Here is a 14,467-nt window from a genome sequence, read left to right as displayed (position 1 = left end):
TATATAACCTCACAGCAATAAATCATTCCATCTCACCCTCAAAACAACAGAGATTCCGTACTCAGATGCAGAAGGATGTGCTTTTTTTGTTAACCTAGAGGCAAAGTCATGGGAAACCATCTCTGAAATCTAGAGCCGTAAGTATAATTTACAATTTTACTCTCTTAACTATGCAGAAAAATAAAACCAATGGAGATGTTAGTGAGGTGGATCAAACCTATAAAGTCTTAGAAATGCTGGTTTAAGACCCAAAATAATGCTCTAGTGCACTATGGGTTAAGTTTATAATCAAAGATTGGAGAGATTATCAGACATTAACTCTTGTCAGTCTGTGTGTGTGTGTGTGTGTGTGTGTGTTGAAATAGTCCATGAACACAAAATCATTTTCGTCATAGAAGAATACACAGCTAGAAAAAAGATGAATTAACTCTCATTACAAATTTTACTTACAACTGACCTGCTGCCTTAAAAGCTAGGACATCTACTCAGCTTTATGGGATTTGGATAATTAATTTGATCCTCTGCATGGAGAAAGGAAACACAGTCTATAGATGCAGTGAGGGGTGAAATTCACATTCTAATTCCAGAATACTATGCTGCATATACCGAGAGATTTACTAATGGTGAAAAATTAGAGGAGCATGATTATTCCAAGTAATATTAAACAGCTATCAAAACATAATTCCGATGTAGAAGAAGAGCTACACTTCTGAGCTATTTCTGTCTTCCGATGACCACTTAGCATCCACCCTAGAGAACACTTGATTAAAAAAAAAACTACATAAACATAGACAGTGTCAACTGTTAAGTACAACATTAATCTGTAATCATTTGTGTCATTCCAGCTACATGGCCAGGGCATATTTTATTTCGTTTAATAGTGAGAAAAGCATAAAGTCTACAGTCCTTGTACTACAAATGGAAATTCTGAATTGATTTAGTCTATTGCACTATCTGTAGCCAAGTTTGCATCTCGTATAAAATTTATTTATCATTTGGCTTAGACACTTTAAGAAGCTCACAAAGTATTGCCGATACATTTAGCAATCTCATCCTCTGTCCACTGTGACTGAGAGGCTTATCTGGGACAGCAATTCAACAGTTATAAGCAAATTCTCCTATAGATATTTTGTTTGACTGCACTTGAATTTCCAAAAGTTGCTTCTCTGGCTTTGTTGCCATGGGACTGAAACTTATCTTCCATATAGTTGGACAAAACAGTAATTTACTGGGGTGGGGGTGGGGAATAAGGTCATTTGATTCCCTCTGCCTTCTATTTAAAAGTGAAACTCTTCAATATCCAGTGGCAAAGAAATAAGTTTTCACATGGAAAAGTTGCAAGTTTAAAATGAGACAATTTAGTTTAATACACAAAACTGAGTCCTATTTGAGTATCTGTTACATATAATGTAAGGTGAATATTATTCTTATTTCAAAACTTACTTGGGTGATAACATACAAGTGCAACTTTTAGAGGTTTTCTGTCCTTAAGAGTCTAGACTAAGAACATGCAATGGATGGGACTAGGAGATGGCTTCGGTACATAAAGCACTTACCAGACAAGTAGAAGGACTTGAGTTTGAATGCCCACGGACAGCAGGGCATGGCGGCACATATCTGTAATCTCAGTATTCGTACAGTGAGATGGGAGGTAGAGACAGGAGAATTCCTTTGGAGCTCACTACCTAGCTTTTTATATGTAGCCCATTGGCAATGGACAGAGAGGCACAGCCATAAAACAAGCCACAGGATAAGGACTGACAGCCAAGCTTGTGATGTTTACATAAATACCATAGCATGAATATGCCCACCCAACACATACAGACACAGGCACACACACACACACACACACACACACACACACACACACACACACACACAGACAGATGCAATACACACAAGACCAGTATGACAGCATAGTATTTTTCCTCATTAAACTTTATTCTAGAAGAAGGACACCAACCAAAAGGTTATACAAGGAATAGAGGATGGCAGCTTGTTCCTAAAGTCCTGACTCCAGAAGAAATCTCAGTGGGAAAAGAACAAGACAGGGAAAATAAAGCAAGGCAGAGACTAAGAACCACTGGGTATGGTGAGAGAGGCAACTGAGACAAGGACCAGGAAAGTAAGGAAAGAAAAAAGCCAGGTACAGCCATGAATATATATAATCGGCACACTTGACAAGTGGATGCAGGAGGATTACTAAGATCTTGTTTAGACTGACTAACCCTAACCCATTTTCTCTCCATTCTCAAGGTAAATTGAAGAGTGTCAATGGCAAGATTAACACTCTATATTAACTTTCTATAACTAAGAAAGGAACTTTGAAATGATGTCAGTTTGGGGATACTGAGGTACAGGGAGATAAAACATTATAAGGAGTTCTATATTAAATAATGTACACCAGACTTCCATGTTACTGGAGACAACCTATGCAGTACATATTTGATTAGTTCACGGTCCGGCATGCAAAAATTTATAGTTACCCCAAATTACTAATTTTTTTTATTTTTTTTATGAAGCCAATTTATCTTTTTAAAACTTTTTACTTGTAAGGTATGTCACAGAACTTCATATCTCCTCTCATAGTGCCTGATCCAATCAATTAAAGAAGGCTAGGGTATAATCTGTCTGCAGAGAGGCTGTGCTTCCAAACACAGTTCAAGGCGCTATAAAGGTCTTTTTGTGTTGCCCATGCTTGAGGAAATACAGCTTTCTTTCCTGGTACATCCCTACTCCCCTGATCCTTCCAATTTGTTCAAGCCCACCACTTTTGAGGAGCTGAAGGGATAGTGTACTTTGGGTGGTAGAGATATTGTCTATGAGACAGCAGGGCTGATTGCATATATGCAAAGATATCCAGACATACTCCTTTGTACATAAAATGAGGACTCGTCTGTTCGTCTCTTTTATAGCACTTTAAACTTATTTTGAAGACCGATCAAATCTCCATGATTTTAAAAGCACCTCTTAAAAGGTGTATATAATACCCATCTGGATTCCCCATCTGTCGAACCAGCAGACCCTAAAACAGGTCGTAGAGCATTTAAACTCACTCTCCTTTTCTTTAAACTGATTAAACAGAACAACAAGAACAACAACAACAACAATTCCCACCACTTAAAAAATAATCCCAAATATTTTTAAAGACGTGAGTAGTAACAGCATACTAGCTAGACCTTGCATATCTAGATTTATGACTGACTTCCACACATGAAATGGATGCCATCCATATACATAATTTGAAATTTCTAAATGTTTGAAGGAAAAATTTAAAATGCAACTACATGAGAGCAATTCTCCACTGAAGGAGAAGTTTATTGCCAAGAGAGAGAAGAAATGGAGAGGGAGTCTGAGTAGGAAAAGTATCATTCAAACACAAGCTCAACTAAAGTAGCCATTCAGAAATCAAACATTTGTTTAAGAGCAACAGAAACCTTAAGGTCTTGTCTAAGACAATGAATTTGAATGAGCAAGGTAAAGACCAGCAACTATTTAAAAACGAAATTGAGTGCCTCAGAATCATCACACTCAAAAGTCAGCTTTGGTCTGAGACTGTTCCTACATGAAACATCAAATCCAACTGACTATTATTTATGATTTCAGTATCTGACTCTTAAGGAACTTAAATTTGCCAGGATCCAGAGTTCTCAGTCAGGGAGTTCAAGGCTCAGAGTCACTACAGCTATTCTTTCATGGCTCTATTTATTCAAAACTCATTCTTGGTACAGGCAAGTTGAGTTTTCTGGGGTTTTGTTTTCATTTTTGTTTTTCTTTCAAACCTCAAGTTCTGTGACCACTATCTATTTTGGGTCTTCCCTCTCTGATCTTTCTCAACCAAATAAAGTGAGAACATACTCTGTGATAACACTCTCATACTTCACAGACTGCCGTTTCCCCTCTGCCATTAGACTTGCTGCGTATTCAGGCAAACTTAATTTACACTCTGGAAATTACGGCCTCCGTGCTGGTCTTGGGCTCACTATGGGAAGTACAGTTCTGGTGCTTGGCTATGAATAACTTCAAGTTCTTGGTAGTATCCACCACACTGGTTCCTCATGGCAGTGGTTCGGGACTTTTATTCAAATTCATTCTTAAAATTCTTCAATTAGTCTATTTTTAATCCAGTAAAAAACAAAGCGTGATTTATATATCTATGCTAGGAAAATCCATACATAAAAACACGCCATATCCTTTTCCACAACGATAATAATCTTTAATTTCACTGAGGAAATGCTCATTTGAAAAACACCATGTGAACAACATCAACTCTACTAAATTCTAATAGCATCCTATGATCTTGTGTGAATAGCAAATCCTAACTTGATATAGAAGGCAAATGGACTTATTATAAATGGTATGGTTTTGTTTGAAAACAAAACCTAATCACCTTTTAAATTGATGCATCTAAAAACTAGTTAAACAGGAGTACTAAATGGAATTACATATTTTACATAATTAAAATTTTCAAACTTATACAATCTTCCTTTGGAAAAGTTTCTAAACATTTGCAACTGTTGCAACCTAACGAAACAAACAACAACAACAGAAAAACAAACAGTGAAACTTCCTGTTTCTACATTTCCCAGTGGCAAAATAAATTAGCAACGTTTGGCAATATAGAGACCTGCTTTTCTACTGCGTATCTGCTTGCAAAATGATCTCCTCACGTACACATTAGCCTTAAAATTTCCTTACAGGGTTAGAGCAGAACATAAAGAAATGCTCTGTGCACTCCAGGCACCAGAGATAATACATCCCTACTTCGAAATTAGAAATGAAGTCAATTATCTTTAACTCCCAGAAAAACATTCTGGAAAGTGTTTGATTTGTTTGGTATGAGTCAGTTATCTAAGAGATTTGACAGAAACAGCAAACGCCAAAAAGATAACTCTCTTGCCAGATTCCTTCCACAAAGCGCAAGGAACAGAAAATGGAACACACCTTGTCAAATCGCATTCACATTGAAGCTATAGGGAGACGGTTTGGGGGAGAACTTGGTACTTACGGACTGTAAAGTAAAACTTCCCGGTTCGTCTTACGTGTTACAGCAAATCAAACAGAGATTTCAGCTCTCAGCGAGTCCCTCCTTCCACTACACTGATCATCCACGCAGAACAGGCCCTTATGGACTGGTTAGGCAGCTGGGAGATAATGGGACCATATTCTCAGCTGGGACTGAAGCTGCTGAGCGGCTCTCCACTGCGCGCTGCATGGCTCTCTGCCAGCATTAATCAAGGAGGACCCAGCTCCGTGGTTGTGCTCCCCAAAGGATCGACGTAATTAGCGTATGAATCAAAGACGCACACCGGGAGAATCACATACATCCATAACCGGTCTCTCACATCAAACCTGATTAGGAAATCAAGTTGGTTCTCAGATCAAATGTGTTCAACCTTTCAGAAAGACACAGCGACAGCGCACAGCTGTCTGTAGATTTCCTGGGAGGGGTGGAGATTAAGGCTTCCTTCCCAGTGGGCAATTTATGTAATTCCTCAACTGCAGAATATAATTGCACTGGTTGTTTGCTACATATGGTGGGTTTGCCCTACGATGATTTGGTTTGTCTGTTCTGGTTTCTCAGCATCTCCCTGAGCGGCTGCAGGCTGCAGCGTTATTTCCCCTACGGATTTGATGCAATGTGTTTGTGTGTATTCTTTTCCAGTTTTGTCTGTGGGAAGACAGGTCGGATTAAATCCCTTCCCTATGGTGTGTTTTCCATACCTAAATGTACTTCTCTAATGACCAAGGAACGGGATGTTCATGCAGAGGGTCCGGCAGGCTTCTTGGAAATCCCTGGGAATCTAAAAGGAGCAGCTGATGCAGGCTCTTGTATTGCATCTGCATGGCAAAACGCACCCGGGTCTTACAAGCCAGAAGCTTATAAACTGGTTTGCTTTGGCAAGAGGGAGATTTTAGAATCTGAATGTATTTTTAAATGGGGCATATTTCCTATACTTATCCGAAATTCTGCTACTCTTGATGACGCTTATGTGGACTCCTTTCCAGTCCTTGAAGACATTTATGTAAATTTGACGAAAGTCTGGGTTTGGGGTCTAAACATTCTTTTGAAAACATGTGTCACTTTTTAAAAGGCTAGTGTGCCTGCACATGGAACTCCCACCACGTGCAAAGTACCTGTAGTTAAAAAGCTTCTTTGAGAAGGGAAAATACACATCGGAACACACATTTTACTGGGAAAACACAGGTGATCTACATCATGACACTTCTGTGTCTTGATTTTCATAACACATCCATGTATCCCTCTCACAAGGAACTTGAGTAGGAAATCAACTCAGATCTCAGGTCAAACCTGTTCATCCTTTCAGCAAAACACACAACCCACAGCTATCTATGCTGTAAAAGACATTGGCCCAGCCCAGGGAGGACTTCTGGAGCTGGCATTCTAAGACGGTTCCAAGAAGTAAAAGGCGGGCTTCTCAGTGGAATGTAATAGACAACACTCTAGAGACTGATGCAGGAGGATCACTATTAACTCAGGGCTATGGAATGAAGTTTTGATTACCCAATTTGAAAGTGGTGACTTGGGTTTGCCACAGCGGGTACAGAATCCAGGGTCCTCTAAGCTGTAGTTTAGAAAGCTTAAAGCTCTGAAAGCTTGGGGAATATGTGAAAGGGTAAACAAAGGGCAGGTTGGGGTAGGCCTGGAACTATAACTAAAAATGTCTACTCAAGAAACTTCAAAGTGCAGGGTCAAAGTTTGCCACCTTCGTGCCAATGACCAGACCACTGTGTTTTTATGGGTAGAATCCTGCTTTATTTAACCTAAGTGGTTTTTGTTTGTTTTCTACTCACCCTGAGGATCAGGCCCAGGGCAGGTGCTCGCCCACTAAGTTCCGCCTGCAGCACAGTATCTGCTTTGAGTTGTTCCAGCCTCTCTTCCTATGCGAACTAATAATAGAGGGGTGGCCAACCTTGTCACTAGTTTGTCTCCCATTGAAAACATTTGTGTTTGCCCTCAACGTCACCACAAATCCATCTGTCTTCAGGGCTTTGACGCTGACCTTAGACAACGGGTGATAGGTAGATCAAGACTCCATGATGACTCTGTTAGTAACTAGATGAGTGGCTCTCCTACGGATGCATTTCCCAGATAGCCCAGCATCCTCATCAACTCCAGCACTGCAACCCTCTTGTTAGTTAGTTGTAACAGAGCACAGCGCTGTGTCAGGAACAAAGGGATGGCAATTAAACTCTGCTAATATTGTCCTGAACTTAATTACCTCAAATTGGTTCAACATGTATTTGCAAGTATTTCCAAGTCAGTTTTATTAAGTCAACCTACTTCCTTTATTCTTTGGGTGTTGCAGTTTGGTGGAACATTGTAAAACTGACTGGTAAAAGATTTCACATTTGTTATTCTTATCAGGATCATCGTTATTGAGACTTAAACACCTCTACTTCTGTGAGGTGTTGACAAAAATAGGTTAATTAAATAGCAATTGTACGTCTCCGTCATATAAGCAAAACGTACTCCTGAAGCAGATAAAAAGAGGAGCAAATTAAAATTCTAAAGTGTTTATTTAGTGGTACAGTTGAAATAAATAGCTTAATTGGTTTTGGGTTCCATTCATGCTCCGCTTGGATGGTAATTACTTTGATTCATCATTGATTATGGCATGTGATACATTCACCTTGACATCATATGCTTTGCACTTATTTTTAATGGCAGGTGATAATTTCTAACTACCATGGATGCTTCATGCATCTTTCCCTTGAGACACATTACTTAAAACATGAAGTGGTTTAGAATAAAAGGCTAAACCTGTAACACTTTTTGATTTCATGTTAAGCCAATTAATGCTGAAATAAATATGCCGAAGAGAGACAGGGAAAACCCCAAACAGTAACTACGATTAATTATTGTTGCAAACACAAAACAATATATCTGAGTCTGAATCTATTTCAAAATATTTACATGTGTGCGTGTATGCGTGTGTGTGTGTGTGTGTGTGTGTGTGTGTGTGTGTGTGTGGTATATGTCCATACATCTTTGCTTTGAAATTGTATGATTCTGCTTTTGTTTGTATGTTGAAAAGCCTGCAATTTTAACAACTCTTGTCAAGAATAATAAGAACCCAGGGAACAGGGCTCCTGAGGTCTTTTTCTGGCCATAACACAAGATTCAGCAAGTTAAATAAAGCTCAGAGCCTCAGCAATTCTAGGGACAAAAGGAAAGTTCTGGCAACAATTTCCCAACAGGTTGAGACTTAATCAATATTTTTAAATGCTTTGGAGTCTTGAGCAGTAAGTCACCAGATGTGCATACAATTGCTCATTGCCTCCCCTCGAAAGGGGACATATTTTCCTCTTCTTCATTTCTCTCACTAAAAGTCAGAGTCAAAAGCTGAGACAACTATGACTTTCCTCCAGCTGGGTACAAATTTTCAAAAGAAGGGAGTGTTTTCAATAATTGCTGCTCAGAACACCCACTGGAATGGCAATCTATATAGCACAGACTAAAATTTCTTTTCCAAAAAGAAGTAATGAGACCCATAATCATACAACAAGATACATGTTAAAGGTTCGAATCCATGTAACTCAATCTGTGGCCATGCTCATTTCCAAAAGTCTATCATATTTCTGCAACAATAACCATGAGGGGCTGGGTTCAGACAATTAAAATTCTCCAGGGAAAACAATTCATGTTAAAATATGTCAAAATGACACTAAACCATCCTATGACTTAAATGGTGCCACATCTGCAAATAGTTGTTTCAGATATTTTGGTAAAATGATCGTATTAATTTTATAAATGTATGTTTCTATGTATGCAGTATGTATGTACTGTGTACGTTTGTATGTATGTATGCATGCATGTATGTATGTATGTATGTATGTGTCTTTTTATGTGTATAGTAATAACATTGCCTTAGAAGGGGTATTTCTTACAGTTATAAAAACTGAAACGTAACTGCTAATTTTTTTTATCATACAAAAAGTGACCAACAATACTTCCCCTAAGAACTTTCCACTTTTCTTCCAATATAAACAGAAAACTTTTTTTTATTTTATTAACTTGAGTATTTCTTATATACATTTCTTTTTTTTTTTTTTTGGAGCTGGGGACTGCGCTTCCTAGGCAAGCGCTCTACCACTGAGCTAAATTGAGCTAAATCCCCAACCTCTTATATACATTTCAAGTGTTATTCCCTTTCCCGGTTTCCGGGCAAACATTCCCCTAATCTTTCCCCCTCCCCTCCTTTATGGGTGTTCCCCTACCCATCCTCCCCCCATTGCCGCCCTCCCTCCAACAATCTAGTTCACTGGGGATTCAGTCTTAGCAGGACCCATGGCTCCCCCTTCCACTGGTGCTCTTACTAGGATATTCATTGCTACCTATGAGGTCAGAGTCCAGGGTCAATCCATGTATAGTCTTTAGGTAGTGGCTTAGTCCCTGGAAGCTCTGGTTGCTTGGCATTGTTGTACATATGGGGTCTCGAGCCCCTTCAAGCTCTTCCAGTTCAACAGAAAACTTCTGAAAGACTGATTTGTGTTTGTTACAAACTGGTAGTTGCATGCTCTGGCTGTACAATGTTTTTACAATGCACAGGACAGTCCCCAGTCACAGAGAATTACTAGTACATCAAAGGTTCCCTGACAGGAAGACAGAATGATGGTATTTTCAAAAGCTAAGCAAACCGAATGGCCATGTGCGTAGAGACAAGGCTGCAGTAGTCTTTCACCATCCTTCCAAAGGAGGCTACACTGTCCTTTCAAAGTTGTTTTAGATTTTGAAATGAAAATTTTGAAAAGGAAATTTGTCTTATTTCATATTTGTTCTTCTTATACACTCCTGGATGTATGACCATCCACTGGCTTCTAGACAACCTAGCAGAGCTTAAACCCACTAAGAAAAACAAAAACAAAAACAAAACTGATTCTCTCTTGTCCAACAGCTCCTCATGACTGTTTCCATCCTTCATACTGGATTTCTTTCTGGCTTGAATTTAAACATGCCTTACACATGCCTTTACAACCACATTAGTTCATATTTGTAACTGCCTAGTTGTGTTCTCAAAACACATTTCCTTGTACTTATCTACCCTCTCTGGGTCTTTAAATCTTTCTTCTTCATCTTCTGCAGTAAACCCTGCGTGATGCTAAGAGGGGTTTTGATATCGAAGCCCCATTTGATGCTGATCATTCTGATCTCGTATCCCCTGAATCTTAACCACTTGTGGGTCTTTGGTGAAATTTGACAGATTAATCCATGGTATAAGGATAATTAAGGATAAGGTATTAGTAGTAGTTTTAATACCATGTCCACTTAGCAGAATAGGAGTTGTAGGTTCTGACCCAGGGATTATGACTGATATTGCCCCCCTCCCCTTTTTTCACCATGATATCAATGGCCTTTATGGATTTCATTTGTGCAGTAGGCCCTACATGCAACTAGGAAGTGCTTTTATTTTTGTCATTGTTGTTGTTTTCTTTCTTTCTTCTTTCTTTTTATGTACACTTGTGCTCCATTTCACCCCTGGGCATACTTTAGCAGACCAGACATCATGGTAGCTTGCAGGGTTCCCATCTGAGTAAGGCAGATGTTTTCTTTTTCTCCTTTGCTGGTATGCATTGTATCTTCTAGCCCCATGAAATCTAGCAAGTAAGGACAAGCTTGCAGGTATGAACTAGCTAAATTTTTTTTTCATATTCTCCATCTCAAGTATGTGGTCCTTATGTCAAAGTTCTGGAGGGCAAGCAAGAACACTGGGAATACTCTTTAGGGTTTGGAAGTTGATGAGACATCACTAGTTAACAATTCTAAAAGAGGTAACCCATTCCTAGCAGTAGGCAATTTTTTTGTCAACCCATGGTGTCTATTATAACCATTGTTATATTATCAGGTAAATCTTTATTAGTACATTTCAAGGAGGTATATCTTAATGTCACAACAGACTTTATTATTCTTTTCCTGTATCACATCACCGACACAACAGACATGACTCATAGGCAAATTAAATTCCATTTATATATGTTCTTTCTGTCTCTGTCCTTATCTCTAAATAGATGAGCATCTTTTTCTATGCTCTCTTCTCAGAATTTTCATCTTCGAAAATAGATACCATTTTAAGATAGTTGATACTTGTAATAAACACTGTGATTCCCTAACTTTTGTTAGGAAATCGGTTTTACACTTTCTTTGTTTATTGAGTCAACAAATATTATTGAGCACCTACTGAATTTATTCATTCCTGATTTAAATTATTGCAGTTTGAAATGAACCTTTCAGCATCCGCTTGCCTTAAGAATTCAGATTTTATGCTGTATTTTGTATCCCCTCCATCATCCTGTCTGGCTCAGACAAGGTTTACTGCATTTCTCCTCATCCACTAAGGTCATTGTTATTTATAGTCAGCTGTTTCCCTAATGTGGGGTATCATGGACGCCTCTCATCCTTGAGTGGCTTCCTATTAATTATCCAGTAAGACCAAAATTCATGCATCTTAAACCTTTGGTCAGCTCCAGGGAGCATAGGCGCTAGGTGCATGACAGGGTCTTTGCATTTTACTCTTTGGCAACCTTTCTATCAACTGTGAAAAGCCTTGTTCAGGTTTTTGCATGAAAGGAGTCATAGATAACTGTTGTTATTCTTAAGGGCAACTGCTTGCCATTAGAATGATGGAGACAGGACAAGATGATAAAGCAGATGCTCCAGTGACAAGGATTGGCAAGAGCAGAGCTGAATTCACAGAGTTCTTTATTTATGGTTACTGCAGGGTTAGGGCAGATAGAGTGTCGATTAGAATGGGTCTAGGCTATTGCAACATATACTGAGTGGAGAAACGGTAAGGCACACCTTTTTCTTTCTCTATTGACTTTGAAAAAATGGACTAATGTGTTTGTTTCCCTCATCTGCTTTACAGAAACAAAGGAAAATGCTTTAATGTAGAATACAAGTTAAATCACATATTAAGCCAGTGTTCAGGTGTCTTTCCATGAGGAAAATTTAAAAGATCTTCCCTGGGAAACTTCTGCCTGAATTCGTACCTTTATCCCATCCTTCATCTATATCTTCTGGTAACATGGCAAGAAGGGTCAACCACAGAAGTCATCTTTTATTCTAGGAATGTGAACTTCACATACCTGACATATATATTATATATGTATGTATATATATAATATATATATGTCTTTGTGATATATAAAAGAATTTCCAAATTTAGAACACATGGGAAAAAATTTAGTAACATAGTAACATTAAGATTCTTTTGTAATGTTAATATAAGCATACACAATTAATTTTCTATTCCTTACATATCTCACTATTCTTCCACTATTATAGTATGTATATTTATTAAATCAGTTCAGAGTACACAGTAGGTAAATTTTATCCAATTTTACCGGTAAAGAGGGTTTCCAAGGATATACCAAAGATTTTCTTCAAGAAAGCAGTGTTCACCTATAAACCTATGATACAATTACCCAAACCTAGGAACTGAATAAGATTGAATCAGTACAGACTGCACTCTTTGGATGGTTACATTTTTTTCTGTTTCCTGGATAAAAGTTCTAAATAATGACCATGGGGTGAGTGTGTGTGTGTGTGTGTGTGTGTGTGTGTGTGTGTGTGTATGTGTGTGTGTGTGTGTGTATGTGTGTGTTCATACTTTCCTTTCTTTTTGTGAAACGTAATTATAAAGAACCTAGATAGTATTACACACAATTTGTATTTTAATTGTTTCTTCATGATTAAAGATAAATGTCAACTACATTATGTATCAATGATTATTCCAGATTTTAGTCAATTGCACTATGACATATTATTTGTAATCCATTATAATAAGAGACAGGCACTGCCCATTTATCCTGTTGTTGGTCATATTAGGTTTGATCATCATAGTTTTCTGTTATAAATGATAAGTTTGAATTTACTTTCATGGGTAATCACTAAAGTTAGAGGTTAAAAGGATAATTTGAAGCCATATAACTTCACTAAATTCATCTTTAAAAATGAAAATGCAGTTTAAGTTGGGAGCCAAGGCTGGCCTGGAACCCTTCATGTAGATAAGGCTTTCCTAGAGAGATTTCCATGCCTGTACCCACAGTGCGCTAGAATGAAGGTGTATACCACCACAACCAACTAAATTTAGAGTTTTCTCCATATGATTCAATAATATTCATAATTAATCATCTTAATTTCCTCTTTAAAATGCTCCCAACCATTCTACTGTCCTTTCTTCCAAAATATGAAAGTTGAGGCAATGAGTAACATTCTGGAAATACTAAATTTCTGACTTATTCTCAGAATCAGAAGTCAATGGTTTCATGAAGGTATTCATAAAAGTGATATGAACATGATTGACAGACACAAATGTTGCTCATTCTTGAAAAGAAAGGAGAAAATATACAAAAGAAAGCATGACTGGTTATCCCATCAATGCCTGAAAGTGAATAATTAACCAACCCTCTACGTATCAGCTAATGCTAAAAATGTTCCATATTGGATTAGAGTCACTTTGAGACTTTGCAGGATTCGCTTAATATGAAGAAGCCAAAACGTCTCTCATAGATATTGTAACACGTACCACTTATTGATCTTTAAATTGTTCGACTTTGTTTATTCACCTGTGAGTGAATAAAAAATGCTAGCTGGAATCTATTCTCCACAGTGATGTCAGGATACCAGTTTCAAAGTGGAAATCTAAACATAACAAGATCCTTTTAGACATCCTTGAGTGGCTTCCTATTAATTATCCAGTAAGACCAAAATTCATGCAAATTCATTCTCAGATGACTTCTTTGGACAATGACATACATTGTTCACAGATTTGTACTTTATAATCCATGTGTCAACCAGGATGGTTGGTGCCTTCTTCCTTTTTACTTTATAAATCCGTGAACTACAGTCTCAATTTTACTTGTAACATGTTCCCACACCCAATCCTTTCATGAAGAGAATTCTGACAGCCTTTTAGAAGCATCTCTAACAGAAGAGGTTCGGGGTAGAAATGATGGCTTGAAGCAGCTCACTATCCTAAATTACCCAGTTGCTGGGTAAGCTAGAACATGTACTACTCCTCTGTGCTTGACTTTGTAGAAAATGGGGATAATGAAATTGACGAACTTGAGCAGATGATATGGGAATTACATGAGCTAAATAACGTAAAGCTCTTAAATATGCCTGGCACACCGAGAACTCAATGAATGATAGCTGTAAGAGAGATGCAAGCAAGTCCTTTTCAAGCATTTTAAAATTCCAAATACAGGTAAAAGTAGAAGGAGGTGCACAGTGACTAGCCAGATGACAGTTGCTGCCTGCTTATTTTCTATCCTTTACACTTTATCACACTTCAACTGCACATGCTAGGCCTCCCCAGATCCAACCCATCCTTCAAACCTACAGAACGATTTTCAGATAAAACAATGCCAAACCCATTGTGCTTTCCCCCTCTTTCACTGCATCCAGCCTCACAGACAGCTTGTTGATGTCTCTCTTGAATGC

The 14,467-nt window shown here is 38.2% G+C and overlaps 1 protein-coding gene across 13 annotated transcripts in view; it reads right to left on the bottom strand.

Annotated features, from left to right (window-relative positions):
• Cntn4 (contactin 4) overlaps positions 1 to 14,467 on the bottom strand; it is a 997,076-nt gene that overhangs the window by 576,056 nt on the left and 406,553 nt on the right. The window contains exon 1 of one of the 13 annotated variants that reach the window (XM_063285418.1): positions 5,009 to 9,062. The exons of 10 other annotated variants lie outside the window; for them this stretch is intronic. The gene's annotated coding sequence lies outside the window, so the exon portion shown is untranslated. Of the gene's footprint in view, positions 1 to 5,008; positions 9,063 to 14,467 lie in introns of those variants that run through there. 2 more of the 13 variants (XM_063285415.1, XM_017592395.3) reach the window with 2 other exon arrangements.

The sequence above is a fragment of the Rattus norvegicus genome, chromosome 4, assembly GCF_036323735.1.
Source record: "Rattus norvegicus strain BN/NHsdMcwi chromosome 4, GRCr8, whole genome shotgun sequence".
Classification (NCBI taxonomy): Eukaryota; Metazoa; Chordata; class Mammalia; order Rodentia; family Muridae; genus Rattus; species Rattus norvegicus.
Note: the sequence above shows the minus strand (reverse complement) of the source record. Positions and strands in the feature narration are given on the sequence as shown.